The sequence below is a fragment of the Notamacropus eugenii genome, chromosome 1 (genome assembly GCF_028372415.1).
Source record: "Notamacropus eugenii isolate mMacEug1 chromosome 1, mMacEug1.pri_v2, whole genome shotgun sequence".
NCBI lineage: Eukaryota > Metazoa > Chordata > Mammalia > Diprotodontia > Macropodidae > Notamacropus > Notamacropus eugenii.
This window is the reverse complement of record NC_092872.1, coordinates 63702364-63721670: the sequence shown is the minus strand read 5'-3', so window position 1 is coordinate 63721670 and position 19307 is coordinate 63702364. Positions and strand designations below refer to the sequence as shown.

Sequence of the window (19307 nt, the reverse complement as noted above, 5' to 3'; positions counted from 1 at the left end):
ATGAAGCGGGTGATGTGGAGTGCTTAGAGGTTGGATAGTTATCCAATAAATCATGGGTAAATGCATGATAACTGTCTGGGGTTGCTAGACTATGCCTCTAGTGTATTCCATCTCTCCCTCTCTCAAAGGTAACATTACTCTTTTTTTTTAATTGTGAAAAATTTATTGAGAATCCACCAACTCCAAATTGGTCTGGAAACATCAGGTAGCTTCTTCTTTTGTGACTCAGTTCTTTTTGAGTGGTCCCATGAAAGCTTTTTTCTCCTCCACAGTCTGGAACCGAATGTGGCCAAATTTGGATGTGGTATCAATAAACTTCAGGTCAATCTTCTCCAGGGCATGATGTTTGGTCTGTACCAGCAGAGACTTTCTCAGGGTGAGGACACCCTTCTTGGTCCCAACAACACAGCCTTTCAGCATGATAAAGTCATTGGTTACTTCACCATAGTGGACAAAATCTCCCAGAGGATTGATGCTCTTGTTGGACAGATCATGATCTGTGGATGCGTTGTTTTTGATCAGTTTGCCATCCTTGATCTGGTAGACCTGGCCAATTTTGTAGATCTTTTTGTTGATCTCAGTGCGATGGTGGTAGCCCTTCTGACCAGCCTGAGCCACAGAGAAGGCTACCCGGGCAAGATGCCAAGCTCCAATACGTCACCTTATGCAGTCCTCGGCGGGTTTTTCGGGGCAGTTTCTTGATGAGTCAGCGGCTAGTGCCACCTTTGTAACCCTTGCCCTTCGTTACCCCAATGACATCAATCATCTTGTCTTGCCCAAACATAGGACACAGGCACCTGCTGCTCCAGCTTCTCACGGGCCCAGTCCAGTTTCTCAGCCACGCTACCACTATTTACCTGGATCTCCATCAGGTGAGACTTCTTCTGCCTCAGAGGGAGCAGGTGCATCTGGGTGTGGGCAATGACGTGGATCACTTGGCAGTACTTCTTCATGCTGCTCAGGTCTTTCTCCAGCTGCTTTTTGCCATCCTCATCTTGCCACTTTTTGCAGTACTTGGTGAAGGCCTTCTTCTTGGACTTATGCCAATTCTTATAGAATCGCTGATGTGATTGGCAAAGATGGTCTTAAAGCTCCACAGGCCTCTTGGGGTTTGTACATAACCCACGATGCCCACAATGACCATGGTGGGGTGTCTCCACGATCGTCACAGCCTCGACCACTTCCTTCTTGTTGACCTTTGAGCCTGGCCTGTCCACTGCTGATGTACCTGCGGCTGCCATGGAGGTGAGTTTGGAGAGGAGGTAACATTACTTTTCAGAAATGAAGTTGTCCAGTAATGGTCCCCAAACTATCAGTCACAGCCAGGTGAATATTTCATGGCTCTTAAGAGGTTAGGCACTATAAAACCAAAATTCTACTCATATCTCTACTTCTTGCCTTCCCATCTTCTCAGTCATAAATGGGTCAGTCATTCCCACATGAACACATCACTAACTATGAGCAGATTTCTCCAGAAGCTAAATGTCTTCTCTGGACGTGAATGTTGATAATCACACCATGAATGAGAATTGTTGTACTTTTCTCTATTTCTGCAAAAATTCTAGCCCTATTCTTATTTCTTTAGTCCACCACTCTCATCTTCATTCCCTAACTTCCTCATTCCAATCTACTATCCGAACAAAGAAATAGATCTCTACTGTAGCAAGAGTCAATGAGCAAAATTAGATACGCTTAATCCTTTCCAATTTGACGACTTTGAAAAGCTGCAAACATACGGGATAATTGAACATAACGTGTGACTCCCTCTTTTATTCAAAAGAGTTTAAGACAGAGTACCAGAATTTTCCAGGAGTACCCAGTTAAGATATAGAAAAAAGTAGATTATATAATATAGACAAATTGGGGTTAGAAAAACTGTAACATGATTACTTAATGCTAATTTCTTGAAATTAGTGCTTCCAAAACTCCTATAGAAGAGATACTTCTGAAGTAACATAGTCTTTCTTTAAGATATACATGACAAGCAAATTTTGATGGGATATACAAATATAAATGCACCCTTTTTTATGACAAGTAATTAGAAACTTTTGAATTTGGAAAAAGTCATTTTTTATAATGGAATTTAAAATGAATGAAATTAATTTTGCATGTGTATCAGAGTTATTTTGGAAGTATATGCAAGATGTGTTGTTTGTGTTGCCCATGGTCAATGTAGAATGCAAAGAGTTCACGCCTCAATTCTCCATTTCATTCCTACTCATACTATTGATAGCTGTTAACATCTACTGACATGTTATTGACATATCAAAGACAGCATCTCTGCTAGGTTTCTCTGCCATTCTGTGGGCACCTTAACAGAGGTCTTATTTTTCACTCGAGAGGCTATCCTAACAGCTGAACTGTAATTCTTGCATGTTGTCACCATTATTTATAAATGTTTGTGTTCATAACAAACATGTTGATAAAGTTTACAGAAAATATCTGTATGTTGTATGTTTTCTTTTATCTTCCCAAAGCAATCATATTACACGGAGGTACTTACCAGTACCAGTAGTTTCTAAGGCATCTTCATCCTCTGTTGTCAAGCTGATCTTATTTAAAAGTATAGACAAAAAATATTGGGTTATTAACAAAGCAACGTTTGAAATAATTTCCTAAAGAGGAAAAGAATGTTCACTAAAAAGCTCTTCTCTGCCAATCAATATTCCCAAAGGTTCTATTATCCTAACTACTAATCCCACCGGTCATATAATATATTTCCTGAAGATGATTAATATTTACAGCTGGGAGAAGTGAGCTCAGCAGAGATTCATCCTGAAGAGAAATCTTTAAGAAATCAATTCTATTTCAGTGTCTGAGAGTTGTATTTATTAATTAAGAAATATAAGAGAAATTTTCTCTAAAAGTCGAAAACAGTTGTCTTGTGAATAGTTATGTGATTAAAAATTGTTGCATGTTTTAGGAAAATAACTTAAAATTTCAGTGTTTGGAATTATGTGAAAATATTCATGTAATATATTTTAAAATTTAAAATCTTACCATCTTATCATCTTTTGTCTAAGACCGAGGAAATGGCACAGCAAATTTAATACTGAAGCTCAGGTTTTTAAGAAAACACAAGAAATTATTTTTAAGTCAGAATTAATCTATTAGAACTTCAAATAGAAACTGATTTCTATAGGATACTTATTGACTTAGAAAACCACAAATTAACATCATCTATACTGTATTCTATTTTTATTTATTTGATTAGACATTTTCCAATTACATTTTAAACTGGTTCATGCCATTCTCTGGAGCTGTGTTGTTAGTTTGCAAGCTACAGACTTGATGCCTCAGCACTAGAATATGTAACATCAATGCATGGACCTAGTTTTTGGTTCATTTTTTTTCTCTTTCACAGTATGTCTTCTTGACGCTATTTTTGAAAGTAAAGAATGGAAAGTTACATCTTTCACAACTGTGAATATGGAAAAAATTATAACCACACACAACAGACAACATTTTAAAAGAGTAAATAGACAACTTGGAATACTTATAATTAAAAAAGCTTTTGTTTGTAAATTAAGGCAACTAGAATTAGGAAAAAAAGTGATACAATTTGGGGAGGAATCAGTGAAATAAATATATTTGATAAAAATCTAACATCCGCAATTTATAGGTAATAGAAACAAATCTTGAAAATTGAACCATTATGCAAAATACAAGTGGTCAAAGGACACACATACACAAAAAATAACTTTCAAAAGAAAAAATGTAAACTATCAACAGTCATTTAAAAAACTATTTAAAAATACTAAGGATCAATCCCTACCTCTGAGGCATTCATTCCCTTGGGTCCACCAAAATTTCAAATGTGGCTAAAATAAAATTTTTAAAGGGAAGAATTCAGTGTCACAAAGTTTCTTGGAAGACCAATATGCATGTTCACTGCTTCTGAAACTGTGAACTAGTCCAATCAATTTGAGAAGTATTTTGGAATTATGCAAAAAAAAACCCCAACCCCAAAATACTAAATTGTTCATGCTTTCTTCCCCTTACAAATCTCATTTTTATCCTCCCAACAACCCTAGGAGGTAGGTATTATTATTATCTTCATTGTACAGATGAGAAACTGAGGTAGAAAGAAGTTAAGTGATTTGACAGCATAACACAGCTTGTAAATGTCTGAGTTCACATTTGAACTCAGGTCTTTACATCCTACCTGACTGAGGAAAAACAGACTAAACTAGGTTGAGGGTAATCAATGAGCCTTAAACTCATTGGTGAGTTAGTGAGGTGTCTGCCTGAAACATGTGAGGACATTCCCCCTGGTAGAATGCTCCAATGGCCGCAAAGATGGTTGAAGTGGGTGCTGTGGAATGCCAAGGTCATCCACTATATCCTGGGCTATCTCCAGTTGTCTTGACTTTTGTCTTGCCACTAGACTTCAATGACTCTTGAAGAGAGAGTGAACCTAATGACCTTGTGCAACTCTGCCCCACTTAAATCCAATTCACCTCCAAGTTAGGACATCATTCCCTATTGTCACTGGTCCTCTTTAAAAGGCAAGTCAAACAATGACCTTTCCTAATCCTCCAGCTACAATGCCCTGACTCCTAACTACCTTGAATTTATTTTGCACTTATTCTGCGTATACTTATAGGTACATGTAATCTCCTCAAATAGAATATAAGCTCTTTGAGAGCAAAAATTATTTCTCCTTCTCCTCCTTCTTCTTCTTTGTCTTTTTGTTTCTAGTATAGTACCTTGGCACAGAGAGACACAATAATTTTTTGCTGGATAATTCATAGATGTTGAGCAAAGAAACTTTATCATGACTGAATGACTGAGAGGGCATCTGACTTGAGAAGACCAGAGAAGATGGATCCAGAGGGATTGCTTGCCTTTGGCAAGAAGACCCACCTTGTCTATCTGGTCAGTCACCTCATTTTTTACTGATGAAAAAACTGACACCCTGGGATGGTAAGTGACTTGTCCAGGATCAAACAGGTAGAAAATGGTTAGACTTGCATTCAGGTGGTCTGAAATCTCTAGTTACTCTCTTTCAACTATACTACATGGTCTCCTTTCTTTTATCCTTCTCTATGGGGATAGCTAATTAGATAAAATTGTTCAATTTTGGTATTTTAAAACCTGAAATGACCTTAAGGATTTGCTCTAGCCCTCTCACTTTGCTGGTAAAGAAGAAAGTAAGGCCCAAAGAATTAAAAGGACTTAAAATCATACAGCTAATGAGAAGATTGAGAACCAGGTCAATCTTACCTCTCTTCACACTCCTTTTCTTCCCAGTATCCTATTGGGTTGAAGAGCAAGTCTATATTTCTTTCTATTCCCTCTGAAATTTTGTAATAATTGCCCTCCCCTCCTGCAACTAACTTCTGGAGAAGAGAGAGAAGACCTAAGGTTATTGGAGGGAGGTAAAAGGTTTTGTTTGGTTCTCACATGATGATGGGGTCAGCAGGATTTTGTCACCTGGCTAGAATGGAGAATTTTTTTTTTAATGTTGAAAATTATTACATTAATACAACCTTTCCTCCACTTCTTTTGTTTTAACTATCTGGGTCTCAGTTTCCTCATGTAGTAAAATGAATGCCATCTGCTCCTATATGGTATGGGGAAAAAAAGAAACAAACTGGAATTGGTACAACAACTAGCATTATGCTTGATGAACCATTCACTAAAGCGGCATAGAATTTTTTTAAAATCAAACACATTGTCTTATTCTGGAAGTACATAAAGTATACACTTTCTACAAATGTCCTAGTCCGGCTCTTGGCAATGAGAAAATCACTCTGGTTTCTCAAAGGCTTTGCCACTTGAACCTAAATTCTGGCAGGTCTTACCAAATTAAAAGGCTTTGAGCCTATGTGGAAACATGTTTACAAATGGGACAGAAGCTTGAAAATCAAGTGAAAAAGTAGACAACTCCTTGATTAAAGAATCTCAGAGACACAAGGGACCTCAGCAACTATGTAGCCCGGATCATACAACCAAGAATTCCTTTCACCATATATCTGACAAGGGGACATTCAGCATCTGCTGGGAGACCTTGGGACCATGGGGAGGGAGCGATCTTTTGTTGTCATTGTTTAGTCATTCAGTTGTGTTCAGTTCTTTGTGACCTTGTGGTTCATGGTGTCAATGGGGTTTTTTGGCAAGGATCCTAGAGTGATTTGCCATTTCCTTTTCCAGTGGATTAAGATACACAGAGGTTAAGTGACTTGCCCAGGGGTCACACAGCTAGTAAGTGTCTGAGGCCAGATTTGAACCCAGGTCTGTTCACCTAGCTGCCTCCTAAATAAATTTGTTATTATAGTTACTTTTTTGTTTTAGTCATTCAGCCAGTTGTAAATCCAATTAATTAACTTCTTTTCTAGCCCACATTTTTACATGCTTAAAAGAATAGAATGAGTGACTTTTATTGGGGTGAAGGGAGCTGGTTTCCTCAAAGTCAGAGGCAAATAATAGAGAATAAAATACAATATCTTCAACTAAGTGCAAAACTTGTCTTTACCTGGTTATCCCTTTATGAAATGTGAAAAAACTTCCTGGATTGAATTGAGAATTGAGAAGAATTGAGAACTGACTCAGAGAGCCCAACTGTATGTATGTATGTATGTATGTATGTGTATGTGTGTATATGTATGCACACATATATACATGCATATGTGCATATGTATGTATATATACACATACACACACAAGGGGCAACTAGGTGATGCAATGGATAGAGTACCACTGCAGGAGTCAGGAGGACCTGAGTTCAAATCTCACCTCAGACACTTGACACTTACTAGCTGTATGACCTTGGACAAGTCACTTAACCCCAATTGCCTCATCCTGGGTCATCTCCAGTCATCCTGATGAATTTCAGATGACTCTGGAGGAGAAGTGAGACTGGTGACCTGCACAGCCCTCCCTCATTCAAAACAAAGTCAAGTGCAAGTTGTGTCATCATTTCTCTGATGGCATGGTCTTCATTGGCAATGAAGGATGAACACACACACACACACACACACACATACATCATTCCCTTGGGAAAGAGGTGTGATACCACAAGAAAAAAAATGACACAGAGCCCTACATTACAGGAGGCATGAGTGGCTACATATATGTTCCTTACATATGTGCCTCACTACTAAAAAAAGTCAACACTCCTGGATCACTCCATGACTGGAAACAGACCCTCTAACTCCCTCCCTTAGAATCAGGAATGGCAACTGTAAGGATGCTTCATAGGACGGCACTCATTAATTCACATCATTTCTTGTGCTGAATTTTTTAGTTTCATTCATGGCAAGTTTATCTTGTCAAAGGAGTTTTGGGGTTTTTGTTTATTATCTTTGTAGGGTACGTTTATTGTCTTGTTTTTCTCTTGATGATGCTTTTGTGACTATTTCAAGTCAATATCTTGTGGGGTAGATGATCCTACAATTCCTGCAGGAGGGAAGGTAGTTACAATACAAAGGAATAGCCTTATCTATAATCTTCTTTCCCATTAGATACAAGGAAGATGAAGCTTTGATAATTACTCCCAGAAGCTGAAAGCTCTTGGCCTGTTTCTGAGGCTGTTGTTTTTCCTATGATTTATTATTATTCCGACTACCCCTCACTATCTTATCTCCTTCTGCTCCCTACTAGAACAGCCTTCGCCTCAGGCTTGGGTCTGCCAGTGGTGGCTCGTAGTTGAAGTTCCAACTCCAGCATCTTCTTTCTTCTCTGACACAGACCCCTCTCCCCTTCCAACACAAATGATGACCTGTAATCTTAACCCTGTGTAGCAGGGGGCAGTTATCAAGTGGCAAGAGTAACTTCCAAATAGATCTCTTAATATTTTAGAGGATTTTTTTGTTATACTTTTCATATTATTGGTTTTGTTGCAGAGTAGTTAGTGGAGCTGGCTTCCTGTTTTCTTGTTATTCTGCACTGTCAGAAATCTTTGGCCACCATGTTTTAGGAGGTATGTTAGCAAATCCAAAGGATTTGAGAGCAAGCAGAATGGTGAGGTCATTTGAAACAATATAAGAATTCATCAGATGAATTGGGATATTTAGCCTAGAGAAGGGAAGATGTAAAGGGATGTGATCATTGTCTTCAAATAATCTTGAAAACTGTTCATGTGAAAGATGGATTAGATTTATTCTAGTTTGTCTAAGAGGCAGAACTTCAAATTGATCTGGGTTAGAAGGTCTCTTGGTAATAAATAAAATGAGTCACCTTGATCCTAATCACTGAAAATGTTTAAGCAGAGGTTAGATGACCATTTGTCTAGGATGTTGTATAGTGCTTTCATGCTTGAGGCAAGGGATAAATTGGATGAACTCTAACATCGTTCTTAACTATAAGGATCCATGATTCCATGATTCAGCTAATGATTATTTAAATTCTTTGAATTTAAAAAGGTTTTTTTGAGGTCTGATTTGGATGTTCCAAGTCTCTTTAAAAAGCTATATAGAAAAAAATGTGTCCTTGAAATGTGTGCCATTGAAAAATGGCTGAGCAAATTACGGTAGTTGGATGTAATAGGATATTGTTGGTTTTTTTACGTTGTTATTTTTTTTATTTGGTTGAGTATTTCTCAATTACATTTTAATCTGGTTCAGGCAGCACTAAGAGTTTTGTGGCCATGAGTGTGATACCTCTGATCTAGTTTATTCCATTTGTTCCAAGTTGAACTCTCTCTCTTCTATAGAGTTCTTCTATACTTTTAAATTATTATTTAAATCTTTTATTGTTATTTAACTTAACACATCTTTTCATCTCCCCGGCTCAGTTGTAAGGTCTTTAAGGGCAGAGAAAATACCTTAAATTTTTTTTGCTTTTATTTGATATAGGTCTCCAGCCTATATTTAAAGATAGTCAAGGAAGGAGATTTTACATCTTCCTTTGTAACCCATTCCAGTACTTAATAATCTAGTCAGAAATTCTATCTTATCTTTAAACTAAATCCTTCCTGTTAAATATACAGTAGATCAAGTTGAGTTTGTTCTGTCCTTAGTGGAAATGGGAACTTGTTGAATATGATCTGGACTATTGTTCTTTACTTATTTAAAGATTAAGCAGAAAATTAACACCTGGAGAGATATAAAAATGGCTTAGAATGGTCCCTGATCTCCTGGTGATTAAAGCAGGAAAGATAATGTGTGTACAGAAATGACTATGAAGTAAGGTACAATCTGAAAGTTTGATAAAAGAGGCACAGAGTGTTCTGTTTTTCCCAAAACTCAAAATTGAAAGATGATGACCCTGGCACTCCTAGATCATCTCTGTTTTCCCCCGTCTTCTATGCTTGGTTGTTAAAAACAGGTGGTAATGCAAGGACCTATCATTGGACTCTGTGGAGAATCATTCTGCTTTTTACATTTAGAAGGAAGAACTGACCCCAAAAAAGCCATCACCATCATCTTCACTTTGATTTCTTCTTTGTTTTCTTGGGGTTGGACCAGTGTCATGTTCCTCTTAAGAATCTTCCTTTCCCTCTTGATGTGGCAAAGGAGAATCACTATCTTCATCACTGGATGATGAGTCTGAACTACTGCTCTTACAGTTGGAGGACAGTGCTGGTTCAGCAATGGGACTCAAGTGTGGCTCTTCCTCTGCAGTCTGTTGCGCATTGAAGCCCAGGGACAGCATGGGGCCAAACAGATCCCTGACCATTGAAGCCTGAGGACAGCCTAGCCTCTCTGCCCAGGCAGTAGATAGGACACATACAGACCCTCATAACAGAATATTATCACACCTTCAGAAAAGATGAAAGGGATGGATTCAGAGAAACTTGGGAAGACTTGCATGAACTGATTAAAGGTGAAGTGAAAAGAATCAGGGGAAAACTATATATAATGACTATAGTAATGCAAAATAAAACAATTTTTAAAGACTTAAAATTTTAATTTCTGCAGTGACCTAATAGGACTCTTGAAAACAATGACAAAGTATGCTTCTTGCCTCTCAGCAGAAAAGAGAATAATCAGAGATGCAGTAGGACACATATTTTCAGACATAGATAATTTTTGCATTTATTTTACTTTAACCATATTTGTTATAAGGGGAAGCTTTTATTTTGGGGAGAAGTCATGGGGAGAAAGGGAATTAGTGAGTGATTTTTAAAATAGAAAAGAGTATCAGTTAAACATTTTAAAAACACACAGAAGAAAACAAAAGGAAATTCAGAAGGGAATGTAGATAAGCAATTCTGTGTGTATTATCATGTTAATTTTAATATGTACTTAAGAAACTACATAATAGAGTCATGGTTTACAATCTTCCTTTTATTTTCTGTTTTTTTGTATAAGGAAATATTCATTTGTGAAATCTACAATAAAGAATTTTCAAATAATTTATTACAATTTCACTACCATAAAAACCAATCTTAAACATCAAATAAAAATTATGTAATACAGACATATTTATAACATAAAAATAGCCATAATAATATCATTAATGTATTGGGTAGACTTGGTTTTGAGTACCGTCCCTCAAAACATGATAATATTTTTTCAACTACTTATTTTTCTTTTAATAATCTGTCCCTCCCACTTTCCCCTGCCACTATTGCCAAAATAAAAAGTAAACACAAAGGTAAAGTTAATTTGTCCAAAACATATATCTGTGGAAATGTTTTGCATGACTGCACATATATAACCCATATAAAATAACTTACTGTCTCACGGAGGGAGGGAGGGAAGGAGAGAATTTGGAACTCAAAAAGTTTAAAAATAAATGTTAAAAAATTTTTTACATGTAATTGGGAAAAGATAATAAAAAATTTAGAAAAATGAAATACATATCTGATCACGTCACTGTCCTATTCAAAATTCTTCAGTGGTTTCTGTTTGCTTCCGAGATAAAATAAGAAATTCTCTGGCTGGCATTTAAAGCTCTCCTCAGTATTGCTTCCTCTTCCAATCTACTTTCTATCACTCCTCTTCATGTACGCTCTCTTTTCTAGTCTAACTGGTCTATTAGCTGTTTACCCCATGTGGCGTTCTAACGTCCACCACTTTTCCTTGGTCCAGCTGGTCCTTCGCAGGTATCATTTATACTCCTAGAAAATGTGCTGGATTTAGGATCAGAGAATTTGAGTTTGCAATTTGAGTTCTGCCACTCGCTAGCAATGTGACTGTGGGCAAATCACATAACCCTTCTGGGCCTCATTTTACTTTCTGTAAAATGAAGACTAGGTATCTTCAAAGATCCTTGGAGGACCAAATTCCATGGCCATCCTCCTCCTCCTTCTCTTCCTCCTCCTCCTCCTCTCTCTCTTACAATCCCTAACTTCTTTCAAAGCACAGTTCAGGTGGTCTCTCCTGCATGAAGACTTAACTCATCTCAGCTATTAGTTCTCTCTTGCTCTTGAAATTGTATAAAATTTTTGTTTATTTATTTATGTGTGTGTAGTACCACTGTTTGTAGAAAATAAGCTTCTTGAGAGAAACCACAGTTTCTATGTTTTTATTTGTAGCACCAGCACCCAGGACAATGTCACACACCTCGTTGCTGAATAAAAGTTTGTCTATTTGGACTTCATTGCATGTCCTGTACATGCCTGTCACCCCCTTCCTATCTATCTCCTTTTCTTGTGCACCTTCCATACATAAACACTTCTCTCCACCCAAAGCTCCTCCCTTAGCATGCTGTCCTGGATTGTCTCACATTGGTCCCACATCTCCCTAACAAAAATTCATTTTCTCTTATTAAATCTCAGCTGTTAGAAAATAAGCTGATTAAACAATTTCCTGTGTAAACCAAACAATCCATGACATTCCCTCTTGCCCTCATTATTTCTCAGGTGTGTTTGTTAAGATAAATGGATCCCTTGCAGAATCTAATTCAGTGTGACAGAGGATGGGGATGGGATGTTTTTGGGAGGAAGGAAAAAAACATTTATGAAGTGTTTACTCTGTGCCAAGCAGTGTGCTAAGCTGGGGATATAAATTCCATCAAGAAGAACGATAGTCCTTGCCCTTAAGGAACTCACATTCTAATGGAGGAAGAGAAAACACAAAAAGGAATTAAAAAGGGGATGGGAAAGAAAGCATCTGTCCTAGAGTAATGGTTCTGAAGTCTGAAAAGTCAGGAACAGAGCTGGGAACTGGAGGAAGGAAGGCCAGGCAGACAGGAGGGGATGAAATGAAGGCTGACGGAGTAACTTACCAATGACAAAAGAGAAAGGAGAACAGGTCTTGGGTGAAAAGATCACTTCCTAACTTCTACAGTCTCTTACCTGGTAGGATGCTTTAGGGTGAGGAGGACCCAGGAAAGAAGAGAAATTCCCAGATTAAATAGTAATAGAAATATGAAGTCACAAAATCAAGAACAGGGCAGGAGATGGGATTTGATCCTTCTGACATACAATTCATCTCTATGCCAGTCTGACCTTGTCCAGGGCAGGATAATGCTCCCACTAATTAACAGTATGATCTTGGGCAAGTCACCTAAAATCTCTAGGTCTGTTTCCTCATCTGTAAAATTGAGAAGGTTGGACTACATATGTGTGTATGTATATGTATATATTCATTTATTTAACATATTCCTTTTTTTCTTTTGAAAAGTTATTTCTATATTATGTTTTGTTGCAAGATATACTTCCAGACACACCCTTTTAATACAATATTTCCCTCTCCCTCTAAAAAAACAAAAGCTGGTAGATTATCCATTATTAACAGAAAGGAGGAATGTGGCATTTCTTTGGCAACATGTTATTAAAACAGATAATTATTTTGATCACTTTTTAAAAAATACATTGAATTGATGCCTTTTGTTTTCTACATTAAGTTATTTCTGTATCTTACCCCCTTCCTTAGTAACTCTCCCTTATAACAAAGAAAAAATCGACAGACCTGATCTGTCGGTGTCTCCAACATTCCACTTAGTGCCCCATCCCTTTATGGAAACAAATGGGGTGCATTTTATTACCTACTCTACTGGACTAAGGGTTCAGCTTCATCAGTGATATTTTCACTTCCACTGTGGGAAGTTCCTGGTTCTACTAGTTCTTCTTAGCTAGTCAGGCTTCAGTTTATACATTCTCCTCATGTTTCTCTGAATTTTTCATCGTCATCATTTCTTAGAACACAATAATATTCTGTTATACTCACAAGCCAGTTTGTTCAGCCAATCTCTATTAACCTTAGACTGCCCAGAGTTTGGCTGAGGAGGTAGGAAGTGAAAAAAGGCATATAAATGCAATTAAATCAAATGCAATTAAATCAAATTAACTCTTGCAGTCTTAGTGAAGGAAAGGTTTGAGATACGGCTAGAAAGGCTTGAGACCAACCATATATGCATAATAAAGTTAGGAATTTGAAATCAAGAATTGAGATGCAGGGGACAGACAGACAGACCAAAATGGAAAGGGAGAGAACTGGAGAGGGAGATAGAAAGATAGAGATAGACAGACACAGACAAAGACAGAAACAGAGAGGGAGGTCAGACTCAGAGAGCCCTTGGCAGTTTGTTAGAAGTGAAGTCCCTAAAATCTTTTAAAAAGGGTATAGTTTGGCAATCAGATAATAAAGAGGAATCACAGGAACTTATTAAGCATAATTCAGATTGAGAGAGACTATAGTCCAGTTGTGCAGAAAATGAATGTTAAAAATAGATACACTTTTATGCCTATGGGCTGTTTTTTCTGAGTTCCCAAAGAACTTAACCCCCAGAGGTGGGAAGATTCTTTTTTTGAAAAAATCAAATCTATCACTGACAAGATTCTAAGGACTGGTAGGTTCCAAAGTAGAAGGAAACCAGAGAAGAGTTTTTTCCCTAGTTCAGATATTAGGCTTGTGAGGGCCTTGCCCTTTGCTTTTTTTTTTTTTTTAAATACATAAGCACAAAATGTTATTTCTTTATACAACTTTCATGGAATTTGAACCAAACCACTAGGATTTGTTTATTTGTTTTTTAAAAACCAACCAAAGAATGGATATAAAAACTGTAGGCCTGAATCCAAAGATTTTTCTTTAATAGTACCAAATACCACAAGGTACACTTTTAAAAATATGTACAAATTTTAAATGCAAATACAATAGGGTTCAGTTTTAAAAAGAAAACAAAAACAAAGAATGAAACCACATCAGGATTTCCTTATTCCATAAAAGACAAACTTCGAGGGAACCTCCTCCAGTTCTGGATCCAAGTCTCAAAGTTCCCTCTTTGTCAAACTGGAAGTGTAACAAAGTGTTAGGTCAAGATGCCAACTCATCTGCTTCACATTCCTTCCCTTTCCTCCTTGTTCTTCAGTTAAAGTTCCAGGGGTGTGGAGCCTGCGGCCACATGTGGCCATCTAGGTTCTTGAGTGTATCTTTTTGACTGAGTCCAAGTTTTACAGAACAAATTCTTTGATTAAGGGGATTTGTTCTGTGAAGTCTGAATTCAAAGAGTCACACTTGAGGACCTAGAGGGCCACATGTGACCTTGAGGTGGTAGGTTCCCCACTCCTGAGACATACAATGACTTTGAGTGGTGAGAGGGGACACAGCTCTTAGCAACCCTCAGAAAGTCAAACTTTGTGATAGCATAGCTGTATAATGTGGGGAGGGGAGTCTAATTAAGCCAAAGGCAGCACCCTCCCCAAGGATTTCCTCTGAACCTGCTGGGCTAGAGCCCTGGGTGCACAGAAAGGAACCAGCAAGCAGCTATCTAGCACTTTCCTTCCTTCCTTTCTTTCTTTGGGGGTGGGGTGGGGTGAGGGGAGTCTATTTTTCTGATAAATCAATTAATTAACAAGTATTTATTAACGTTTCTGCCTCTTGCTCTGGAAAGAATATTCAAATCAATACTACCATTGCTACTGAAAAGGGCAGGAAAATTGACTGCCCTAGGGCAGTCAATCTCACAATCCCTGTGGCTGCCTTAGATCAAAACTCTCTTCCCTGGTCATCACTCTCCTATTGTGTTGAGTTCCCCAGTTAGGGCTGGGACTGACTCCCTTTTGTACCTCTGCAACCTATCAGCAAGGCACATCAATGCTTTTTCATCCATTCACTTCCCCATTCTCCCTGGGTCCCTGGAGAAGACCTGGATAGCTGGAAGAAGGCCAGAATCAGACAGATGCCGATGAATTCCCAAAAGGTGAAGCCTTGGAGCTCAATGAGGGAGTAAATATGCTTTTTAATTAATTAATTAATTTAATTAATACCCATATTAATACCCGGATTAATACCCAAAACTAAATCAATCATGCAGTTATTTGGCCAGAAATGATGTGGGAAAGGAGGTGGCTCTGACTTCTGAGGTGCTAAACACATCAGTCCTGATATTTGCTGGAGTAACCTGTGTCAGTTACCGTGATCTCTCCTTTCCTATCATTCTCTAGCCAGGGCAAAAAGAATTTTGGGGGTCAACTATTCTCATTTGATCCAGATTATTTTGGGGATCTCAAGGACCCAAACAGACAAATGAAGTCTTCCCAGACATCATCACTCCCTTGGGAAAGTATATAGGTAACATTTAACCTTTGGTTGTTGATTCATATAGCAGAAAACCAGAGGTAAGGGAATAAGCATTTATGTAGTACCTACTACGTGCCAGGCACTGCGTTAAGCATTTTTAGTAAATATTATCTCATTTGATCCTCACAACAACCCTGTGAGGCAGGTGCTATACCCCATTTTACAATTTAGGAAACTGAGGCATAAAGAAATTAAGAGGCTGGGTTTGAATTCAGGTCTTCCCAATTCCTGACACTGTCCCACGAGCTTCTCCTAACAAAGTCCACAACAAAGTCACTGGGGGTGAAAGAAGCAATTCATCCTGATGATATTTTGTAAATATTTAATGACATTTATTAAAGCTTTTATTATGTACAAAGAATTATGTTAGATATCAGGGAAATGGAAAAAAAAGACTTACCTAGCTCTCAAAGAGTTTATGATCTAATAAAATGTTTCATTTAACACCAACCAGAATGTCAAGAAGCAACAAAATAAAATTATGCACTAGGTGGCCCAGTGGATAGAGTATGGGCCCTGGAATCAGGAGAACCTGAGTTCAAATCCGACCTGAGACACTGACTAGCTGTGTGACCCTGGGCAAGTCACTTAACCCCGATTGCCTACCCTCCCCAAAAAAGATAAATAAATTAAAATAATTTGAGATTAACCTATATGTTGTTGTAGTGGATAGAGAGCCAGTCTCTAAGCCTGGCTCTAAGATCTGAATTCAAATTCTATCTGTGACACAAGCTGCCTCTGCCATCCTGAACATGCTGCTTAACCTTGTAGTGATCTACAGGTAAGTCTCTACCTTGAAGAGGAGATGCCAAGCTGCATTGATAAAGGGAGCCTCTTCACTCAGAAATTCCCTTTACCAATGAAATCACAGGCCTACTCCTTATCTCTAAACTATACTTTAAAACTTTGATGAATCTGTAATTTGACTTTCCTGAACTAGTACCAATTGTAATTTATCCAAGCCTTCTTCTCATGCTGACCTACCGCTTGGAGGCGGTCAGATACTAAGTAACTGTATTGGCAAAGAAATCCACAAATGAGACCTCTCCTTGGTCCTTGGGGGCAGCATCAGGCAGGCAGGCAGTGAATGGAGCAACAGCAACTGTGAGGACTGGTTTATCCTCCTAATCATCAAATAATTACTCCCGTCTATTGAGCGCTTTAAAGTCTGTACAATAATTTCTGCATGATAATTCTGTAAGTTAGATACATAAATAGTATTATCCTGTAGGTAGCGCAGTGGACAGAAGGCCAAGCCTGGAGTGGGGAAGATAACTGTTCTTAAGTTCAAATCTGACCTTAGACTCTTCCTAGTTATGTGACCCTGGGCAAGTCACTTAACCCTGTTTGCCTCAGTTTCCTCAACTGTAAAATGAGCAGGTGAAGGAAATGGCAAAGCACTCCAGCATCTTTGCCATGCAAGAAAACCCCAGATGGGTCACCAAGAGTAGGGGCATGACTAAAATGACTGAGCAACCACAATTCAGGGATTAGGGATGGGAGAAGAAGGGACTGTTAGTTTAGGGGGTGAGATCCAGAACCATTTTATCCCCTCCCCAGCCCCTGACATAACTGAGGTAAGGTCAGTGCTGCCTCAGCTCCAATGAGTTCACAGAAATCAGTGGCCCTCCATACCGTCCTCACAGAGAAAAGCAAAGGCAGACTGCTTGTCCTAAAAGTGAGTTGTGCTGTCAGACAAGCTGCCTGCTCATCCGACCTACAAACCCAAACCCGCCCGCAAACACTTGGGGACTGAGGTTGGTGCCCACGAAATGAAAGGCAGTCTTCTAATACAAATCACAGCGAATGCGTGAGTTCTTTTCATGGAAACTTCAAAGTTGAAGTGGGTTTTTTCCCCTCCAGATCTAACAATAGAAAATTCCAAGTACGTGCAAAAATAGCGAGGGATGCCTACATTTTGTACCCTAACGCTTAACTCCGGGTGGAGGCCTGCCAGCCTGCCGGCCCTCGGCCCTCCGGGCAGTGGGGGTGAACGGGCAGGACCGCGGCTTTCTGCCCAGGTCCGGATCTCTCCCGGAGGGTACCGACAGGCCTCTCCTCGGTATGGAGTCAAGCTGCCAAGGTAGCGGGCGCTCGGCGAAAGGCAGCCCCCGCCGGCCGCCCAGCCCATGCCACAGACATGAACCCCTTCCAGGCCCCCAAGCAGGAGCAGGCCGTCCTTCCTGAGCTCCCGCGCGGCTCCGGGCCAGGGCGGGGGGGACCGCAGCCGGAGGAAGCGGCCGTGCGGGCTGCCTGGCTTCCGGACCACGCTGCTTCCCCGCCCGTGGGCCAGCCGCTGCCGGTGCGGTGGGAGGTGCTTTTATTCTTTGTCAATCTGGATCCCTGCTGCGCGCTCTCTGGCATCGCAATAAGAAGGGGGAGGAAAAGAGGTGAGCGGGGAAGCCTGCACGAATCTCCCTCTTCCTCTCCCGCCTCCCGCACCGCCCCATGCCATCCCATGCCATCCCATCCCATCCCATCCCATCCCACCCCCAGCTTCCGCGGCGCTGCGGTCCGGATGCACTGCAGTATCAGGTAGGATTCCCCCTTTACCTCTTTCTTCCCCGGGCAGCACTCGCCCCGGCGGGCCAGCTCCCCGCCTCCCAGGCAGCCGGGACTTCGGAGCGAGCGGAGCTGCCGTCGGTGTCCTCCATAACCAACCGGGTGGGTTGCCCAGGAATCGCATGGAGAGAGAGAACGGGGCTAACCTGCCGTCCATCTCCATCCTGAATGCTCAGGCAACATTTTGTTTCACCGAGAGCAGCTGTAAAATGAGGGGGTTTTATTATTTTTTTTAACTACCCTCGCCCTTTTCCCCTCCCATGGAGAGAAGAACTTGAAAGGATCCGAGTTTGTGTTGTAAACCAGCAGGGCAGGTATCGGTACCTACCTAGCACGGGAACTGTGAATTTTCAGAACACACGTTCCCAAGCACTTCGGGCTTCCAGGCTTGGAGACCCTCAGATGCCAGTCCCAGGATGTGATCTGGCTGGGTAAGCAGGGCCGGGCCTGCTCTTACCTTTACAAAGTAGCCTTGGTACTCCGTGTGCAGTATGGCATTATTTTCAGGGATTTATATACCCTCAGTTAAGCAAGCCAATTGAAAGACATCCCAGAGACCGGGAGGGCAGCAAGAGCTGTGGACGCTTTGAATCTCATGGTAGGCTGGGAACTAACAACCCAGGATGAAGTTAGCCAAAAACTTGGTGGAGCAATTTGGTTTCCAACTTTTCTTTGAGGGTTGCTGGTAGGGGAGCAGGCAAGATCCTAAGTATGGCCTGCTCCTCTAGAAACATTCCCTAGTAACCTGACACCTTGAGCATTTATCTTGTCTCTTGGGGATTTTTCATTGCCATCCTCAAACCATGACTTTCCAACTGTTGCTACTGCTTATTTTGTCTGACTCCATCTGTGAAATATATATGTGCCCCACTTTTTTGGGGGAAGGTAAAAGAGGACAATAAAGGTGAGCACATAGGTGGAAAATATGGATAAGTATGTCTGTTTATCCATCCATCTATGTGCCTTGATCTGTTACAAAATGTGGAGTGCAAGAAAAGATTCAGAATCTAATTGGAGCTGAGCAGAAAGAATGAAATTATCTCAACTTTAGGAAACTAATGGGATCAAGTCAGGCAGCCAGGTCAGCTCAAGCACTGCCTCCTACAAGAACTCCCCTCCCCCCAAGTTACTAGTGCTTTCCTTCCTTAAATTACCTTCTATTTACTTATCTGACTACCTAGTACTGTATTCCACCCTCCACTTTTCAGCCCAGAATCAGGACCGGGCAGGGATTAGATCACTTTTTATCTTCTTTAAAATCATAGATTTAAAGCTAAAAGGGACCTTGGAGGTCATCAGGTTCAGTCCCCTCATTTTACACATGAGGAAACT

General features: G+C 39.9%; 1 protein-coding gene and 1 pseudogene across 2 annotated transcripts in view; one reads left to right on the top strand and one right to left on the bottom strand.

Moving 5' to 3' along the window:
- Window positions 1-225: 225 nt before the first annotated feature.
- Window positions 226-957, bottom strand: LOC140523212 (large ribosomal subunit protein uL3-like; annotated as a pseudogene).
- A 16723-nt stretch (window positions 958-17680) lies between these two features.
- MSANTD3 (Myb/SANT DNA binding domain containing 3) overlaps window positions 17681-19307 on the top strand; it is a 30256-nt gene continuing 28629 nt past the window's right edge. The window contains exon 1 of one of the 2 annotated variants that reach the window (XM_072604481.1): window positions 17681-17803. The gene's annotated coding sequence lies outside the window, so the exon portion shown is untranslated. Of the gene's footprint in view, window positions 17949-19307 lie in introns of both variants that reach the window. The other variant, XM_072604473.1, reaches the window with a different exon arrangement.